Raw genomic sequence first — 8,056 nt, forward strand, 5'->3', positions numbered from 1 at the left:
AGGAGGATACGTGATGACACAGACAAAATTTATAGTTGGTGTGATGAATGGCAGCTTGCTGTGAATGTAGGAAAAATATAAGTTAATGCAGTTGAGTAGGAAAAGCAATTCCATAATGTTCGAGATCAGCGTTAGTAGTGTGCTGCCTGATACAGTCTCGTCAATTAGATATCTAGGTGGAACATTGCACAGCGATATGATCCTGGTAAGAAATCGGTTTATTGGAAGAATTGTAGGAAAATGTAGTTCATCTGTCAAGGGGGCCGCGTATAAAATACATTCATGAGTACTACTGGAGTGTTGGGATCCCCTCCAGGTTGGAATGGAAGACGTCGAAGCAATTCAGAGGCGGACTTCTCTATTTGTTGTCTGTAGGTTCGATCAATATGCAAGTATTAAGGAGAGATGCTTCGGGAACTCAAATGGGAATCCCTGGAGAGAAGGCGACGTTTTTTTATCGAGGAACACTATGGACAAAATGCAGAGAAGTTGATCGCAGAACGATTACTGCCACCAACACACATATCGCACAACAACCACGAAGATAAAAGAAATTAGGGCTCTTGCGGAGGAATGTCAACGCTCGTTTTTCTCGCGCTCTTTTTCTAAGTGTTACAGGAAAGGAAATTATTAGTAACTGTAAAAAGGTAACCTTGCCACGGGCCACACATAGGCTTGTGGCGTATTTCGGTAGATGTAAACGTTGGATTAAGGGTTTCAGCGAGGGGGAATATCACAATCAGCGTCGCTAAAGTGTTGTCACTCTAGCCGGGGTAACTAATTCAAGCCCTGTTAGTTGGAGAAAGTTTTATTACAATTTACCCAATAAAGTGTTGGAAGCTGTAGTGCAAAGCTCGTAACTGCCAGAGATTATGTAAATGTCATGGGCTGAATTCCAAACTCCGCAGTTTCGTATTTGGCGTTGCTGTTGGTGATCTCTTCGTCAGACGAGACCGTTAAGCTCACTGACATTCCAGTGGATAGGTGAAGTAGTAGCATCGCTTTTCGTAACATCACGGCTCGTATTCTATCATTCCACACACTAAACAACACTAAACTAAGTAAGCTCTCACCATACATCTACATAATACAGCAAACGTTCGGGACTTAAATTGTCACCCGTATCCACTAAAAGCTTCCCTTTAAAAGGATGCAGATGTCCTGAACTTTGAATCGTCTCACAATTCATTTTACATTATTATTTTTATTTCCGCACTGTTCCATAATTTTATCACTGCCGTCTCAGTGCACTATGCATCGAAAGTAAAAAGTTCTTTTTTCATCTGTCTCCCAAGGCAGACACTTTGAATTCAGTCTGGCTGATTGTTCAGCTTGCCACGCATCAATGCGGCAGACCTAAACGTTGTAACGCACCAAAAGTAAAATTTTCCTTGACACTTGCCGAAAATTGAACGCTGGCGCCTGATTATGATGTGCCTAGGCACATAACTAATTACAGTGAAACCAATCACTCATTCAAAACGTATTTATAGCATAAAAATCCGCTTCGGTTGTCAGTAAGAATTTATTGCACGATCTGTTTCGAAGCCCTAAGTTTCGTCTTCTGGTGCACCAATTAATTATGTTAACGTGTGTGGCGGTCGGGCCAGTGAGCCATGGTGGGGGGTCACACACACACACACACACACACACACACACACACACGAAAACGGTTGCTGGTCCTGTGCTCCCATGCGTGTGTTTGATGTGGCTGTGAACCCACCATGGCTCACTGGCCCGACCGCCACAAACTTATGTTAACATAATTTTTTGGTGGCACCTGAAGTCTAAATTTCGGGCTTCGAAACCGGTCATCAGATTAACAAGAAATCACTTATAACTGAAACGTTTTTTTTTTTATTCTGTTAACTTGTTCCTCAATTGTGGATATTAGCCTGATAAAATATTTTGCATTCAAAAAATATGGCTGACTGCAGTTCTTTTCCTCATTTTTTTTCGGAAATGACGCTACGTTCTCAAGCCATAGAAAAAAAAAGTAGAAAAATAGTTCCGGGTTCGCCAATCTAGCTGCTAACAATTTTCGTATCCATATTTTCAAAAGTACCAGAAAATCGTTAGACTTGCGAGAGAGAGAGAGAGAGAGAGAGAGAGAGAGAGAGAGAGAGAGACGTATCACGTATATATAGATGTCCGAGGAGTACTGTGTGTAGCGAACCAGTGTGACCAAGAGAAAGGTTAACATTTTAAGAAGGTGGGCTTCTTAAATAAACCGCCTGCTGTTTCATATTAACGCTCGTCATTTAGTTTCTGTAAGAACTGCAAGGATTTTCCTACTTCATCAGTTAACTATTTACATGTGAAGTTGTAATTCAGTGTTATCTTATGGCTAATCGCTACACTCCTGACAAACAGTTTTGAAACGTAAACGGTTTGTTAGGGAAAAATCCACAAAGAATAACAACTACATAACCTATTGATGACAGAGGGGCCGTGGTCCCGATTGTGTCACACAAGCATGAACGTTCTTCCATATTCGTCGTATGACAGATTGAAACCGTTCAGAGAGAGAGAGAGAGAGAGAGAGAGAGAGAGAGAGAGTGAGTGAGTGAGAGAGGGGAGGGAGGGAGGGGTGTTGATTCACCTACCGCACTGGCTCACTGGAGTGTATTGTCCTAGTGACGGGACGTTTAGCCTTGACAAATTAACAGTGTTCCACGCACACGTATATTCGGCCAGTTCCCACTGAAAGGTGGGTTGCAGCTGGCAGGCAAGTTGCTACTGGTACATACTGGCAAGAAACAAGTATGGTTAGTTGACAGCAGAAAATTTCCCCGAGCTTAAGTCTAGCGTTAAGCTTCTGCTTGATTGTTTCGTTCGCGAGTTATACCTGTTCCAAATCTCATTCACAACACGAAAGAGAAATAACGAAAATGAGTGATTACCGAAGAGTTTACCATCTGTATTACTCCATTAACTGTGTGTGTTTGACTGTCAAGTGTGCAGAAGTCCATCATAAGAAGCAAGTTAACAAATCGGCTTCTCCATATTGTGAAACGCGCACCAATTAATATATTAAAGTACGTGGGCTCGCAAATAAAATATGGATATTCTGCAAAATCAATTTCCTAATACTGCTTCTGGTTGGACATGTCAATAGAATATCGATTCTGAAAAAGCGTTGGGTCGTTGCTCGCTACAATTTTTTAAAAAATGTTGTTTAATGAAGGGGGAGTGATTTAAGTGGATTGAATGAGAAGAATTATTGACTGACGAGAAATTTATTCATTTTGTTTACTTGATTAGAGGCACACACATTTTATCTTTATTAGATAAAAAAGATACATAAATGCCGATATGTTTGCTGAATTATCAAAATCGAAATTCTTGGCAACAATCCTCTAGCGTGTGTAGCTCGGTAATGAATAAACTGCTGTACCAGTTTCGCCTGTTTTTATGGCAATGCCTCTCGTAAACTAACAATGGATGGTAACACAACATTCCCAAACTCTTGTGTACAGAAATATGAAAGCGTCTTTACTCGTTCGAAGGCTATCTGACCACTACAAGTTTCTAAAGTGTTGGAGTACAATCATGTTTAAATAGCGATCACTTCGCACATTTTTCCCCAAAGGCGCGCGCGGTATTGGTGAAAGGAATACAAGTTTCGAATGCGTTTATTAACAGTGCATAAAATTTTTATAAACATCTTTTTTTGAACAATCTCCTCCTCCTCCTCAAGCGTTAATGACATTCGTAAGGAAATTGCACTCCCTCTACTGATACCTCAGCTCACTTCACTGTGCTTATGATATCTGAACAACTGGTTCCCTGGCCCTAATACTGTAAAACAACTATCACTCGGGAAAACCAATATTTTATCAGGCTTATCACAATCAATTCAGGACTAACATACAAAAACGACGGTGGAAATAGATTGAGTTTTTCTGTTCCGAAGATGCACTGCATGTAAATGTGATAAAAAGCCCTCTTATGACTCTTGTGGTAATGCGCAATAGATCATGGGTTAGTGGCCAGTATACGGTGGTAATGATAAAAAGAGAGCTATGGGGAAAAGATACGCGCAGAAGACACTGACAGAATGCAGGATGTAGAGTACATTACAGGCATACAGGCCAAGTATGTACATTACGGAAGAATAGAATTGCGCGAAAAAACGTGCAAATCACGTGTCGCTAATTCGGCGCTCTGACGATAATGTGAAGGCACAAGCAGCTGCGTGAAGGTCGGCGAGCGCAGCCGCCTGCATTGATCGGAGCCGCTTCCCTAGCCCCCAGCGAAGCCACGCCTCCACCGGACTCCCATGTCCCGTCCCGCGCTGCGCTGTCCCTTGTGCGCCCCGACAATTCGTCCACCAGTCACCAGTCTCCTTCCCTGCCGTCAGCGAAACAGCACAGTGCGCACAATACGGCCGCAGCCGGTGCGAGTGCGCCTGCGCTACCAGCTGGCCGGGGATCAAGTTCGGTTCGCTTCGGTTGTACTCGCAACCGCTCGATACGTCATCGAAGTCGCCGCCCTAACGCATTCCTCTGGCACTGGGGACGCAATCTCGTTCATCGAACTGCGCGTCAGGATATGCTTCGCTAAATCCTGGCAGTAACTTAAAGAGGAAAGCCTAAAGCTATTCCAATATCACACGATACTACACATTGCCCACGCTCTTCACTAGTGACCATAAAACTGATCGCCATTACGAGCATGCCACTCGTAGCGATGTTCGCGTCAACAGAACACACACTCTCTTGCACACTTAAAGTATAACACCGAGATATAGAGCTAGCAGAGCGCGCAGCTGCCAGCGCTAGGCTGGTGAGTGAACTTACGCGCGCCAGAAGGCCGTGCCGCCGCCGCCCGCAGCCCCGCTCAGTCTTGACTAGTTACGTAGCGCCGACGGCGGCATCGGCGATGCGACGCTGCTGCTCCCTGGCGGCGTAATCGGGGCCGAATTTCTACAGGTGCTGCTACCCGGCGGCCCGTAGCGTCAGCGTGCACTGCTGCCGAGTTCAGAAAAACACTGGCACGCAGCGTGTTCGCGGCTTCGCATCGGACTCGCCCGTAAGACACGAATATGAGGCCTAGAAGAAAATTATCTACGACATGGCCTCCGAAGACGAAATAATGTAATCGTTATTCGGCTGGCAATCAGAAAAGAAAGCATCACTGAAGACTTAATATATTGAAGTCTCCTTTTTCTTCGATGCTGCCACATAAACAAAAGTCAATGTAAAGGGTGCCCTAGCTGTAATGATCAACATTCAGAGTAGGATAGGAACGACGGCAGCCGCCAAAGCTGAAATGCTTACTCCGTTTTCAAAAGTTCCTTTGCAAAGGAGAATCCAGGAGAATTGCTCCAATTGTTTCCCCGCACCACTGAAAAGACTACTCTTATCAGTATTAGCGTCAGTGCTGTTGAGAAACAACTGAAATCGTTAATAGAAGAAGGCTTTCACGACTAGATGACACAGCTGCTGGTAAACCTTTCGGGATGTGAGGTCATGGTCCAAGAAACTCTTCTGTTCCTGACGTTTCTTCCAGGACTGCGCAGGACATCTTCAGAGGCGCTCCTCCAGTCGGCAACACAGAGGAGGAGCGCCTCTGAAGATGTCCTGCGCAGTCCTGGAAGAAACTTCAGGAACAGAAGAGTTTCTTGGACCACGACCTCACATCCCGAAAGGTTTACCAGCAGCTGTGAAATCGTTACGATTGAACAAAGCTCCAGAGTTCGATGGAATTTCAATCAGGGTCTATACTGAATATGCGGCTAAGTTGGTCCCTCTTCTATCTATCTGTCGTAGATCCCTGAACAAAAAACCGTGCCTAGTATTTGGAAGAAAACACAGGTAACACCCGTCTACAAGAAGGGCAATAAAAATGATCCACGACACTACCGTCCAACATACCTGACATCGATTTGTTGTAGAATTTTATAACGTATTCTGAGGTCGAACATGATTAGGTACCTCCTGAATGCCAACCAGCACGTATTCTGAATACATCGATCATGTGAAACCCAACTCGTCCTCTTCTCATATGAAACACTGAAAGCTTTGCTTTGGATACAGGTAATCAGATTGAACGTATTTCTTTATTTCCGAAAAGCATTTGACTCAGTACCAATCTACGCTTATTGTCAAAAGTACGGTAATATTGGGTATCAAGTGAAATCTGTGACTGGACTGAGGACTTGTTGCTAGGGTGGACGCAGCATGTTGTCTTGGATGGAGAGTCATCGCCAGATATACAGGTAACTTCGGGTGTGTCCCAGGGAAATATGTAAGATCCTTGCTGTTCATGTTGTTTATTAATGACCGTGCAGACAATGTTAATAGTAATCTCAGACTTTCTGCAGGTAATGCAGTTGCTTATCATTAAGTAGTGTCTGAAAGAACTTGCGTAAATATTCAGTTAGATCTTGATAAGATTTCAAAGTGGTGCAATGATTGGCAACTTGCTTTAAATCTTCGTAAATGTAAAATTCTGCACTTCACAAAAAAAAGTAATGGCCTGTGACTATAATATCAGTGAGTCACAGCTGGACCGGCCAACTCTTACGAATACGTGGGTGTAATACTTTGTAAGGATATGACATGGAGTGATCAATATAGACTCAGTCGTGCGTAAAGCAGGTGGTAGACTTCGGTTTATTGGTAGAAAACTAGGGAAGTGCAATCAGTCTACAAAGGAGATTGCCTACAAATCATGTGTGTGACCAGTTCTACGAGGGTCATTCAGTAATTAAAGAGACAAATTGGTCTGGAGAAAAAAAGCATAATTTTTACAAAACAATGCTTTTTCTATTTTTTAACAGAATCCCCTTGAACATTTATGGACTTGTTCCAACGGGCAACTAGCTTTTTTATCCCAGCTGCAACGAACTCTTTTATCTTGATATTTGAACCAATTACCCACAAACGTTTTCACGTCCTCGTTGTTCTGGAACATCTTCCCGTGTAATACCTCCTTCAGTGCACCAAACAAATGGAAATCAGGACTGTAAGGGGGATGAGGCAGTACTTCCCAGCCCATTTTGTTGATGGTTTCACAGGTTAGTTGAGCAATATGAGGACGTGCGTTGTTTCGCTGAAGAATCACACCTCTTCTCTGAGATCCATGACGTCTCTCTCTCATGGCTGGCTTCACCTTGTTTAAAAGCAAATCCGAGTAGTATTGGTTGTTCATTGCACGCTGCTCTTCGAGAAAATCACAAAAAACAGGACCTTCAGCATCCCAAAGCACCGTCAACAAGACTTTTCCTGCTGAGGCTTGGGTTTTGAATTTTTTCTTGACAGGTGAGTTGGTGTGCTTCCACTGCATGCTTTGTCTTTTTGATTCTGGCTCACGATAGTGAACCCAAGTTTCACCACAAGTTAATATTTGTTGAAGAAGTGCTCATCTTCTCTTTCATAACGTTCCTTTAGCTCTGTGCACACTCTCAACCTTGTTTCCTTGTGTAGCCGCATCAACTCCTTTGGGACCCATCGTGCACATGTTTTGCGATGCTTCAGCACCAGTACTAACTTTAACCTTTTCAACTACCGTTTCCACAGTCACACGGCGGTCGGCACGAATAATGTCATCAATTCGACTTTCAAGTGAAGGCGTTCAAACTGCAACTGGTCGGCCAGAACGATGTTCGTCAGTCCTGACTTGCGACCATTTTTGAACTGCTCTATCCACTTTTAAAAGCCTATACGATTCATACAACCTTCACCATAAACTTTAAACATTCTACAGTACATATTCACTGGTTACTCGCCTTCAGCAAGTAAAAAACGAACATCCGAACGCTGTTCAACTAATGGGGACGTTTCAAACGGACTCGCCATCTTGAAATGTATTTTTGAGGTTATAAACAAAACAATGTTGATATGTCAGCTGATCAGGGCTCATCCCAGCGATGCCAACTTAAAGCCATAAAAGTACCAAACTTGCCGAATGGTCATAGGTTTGTTTGATCCATGGGAGAGTTTCACAGAGATAAGTGAAGGAACTGAACTTACAGACTCTTGACGATAAACGTAAATTATCCCGAGAAACTCTATTAATAAAGTATCAAAAACGGGCTTTACATGATTCG

The 8,056-nt window shown here is 43.4% G+C and overlaps 1 protein-coding gene across 1 annotated transcript in view; it reads right to left on the bottom strand.

The window, feature by feature from the left end:
* The window catches only part of LOC126457869 (protein Gawky), a 288,179-nt gene extending 283,359 nt beyond the window's left edge, over positions 1-4,820 (bottom strand). Inside the window, exon 1 of the mRNA XM_050094525.1 lies at positions 4,803-4,820. The gene's annotated coding sequence lies outside the window, so the exon portion shown is untranslated. The remainder of the gene's footprint in view (positions 1-4,802) is intronic.
* Between the last annotated feature and the right edge of the window lie 3,236 nt (positions 4,821-8,056).

The sequence above is a fragment of the Schistocerca serialis genome, chromosome 2, assembly GCF_023864345.2.
Source record: "Schistocerca serialis cubense isolate TAMUIC-IGC-003099 chromosome 2, iqSchSeri2.2, whole genome shotgun sequence".
Lineage (NCBI taxonomy): Eukaryota > Metazoa > Arthropoda > Insecta > Orthoptera > Acrididae > Schistocerca > Schistocerca serialis.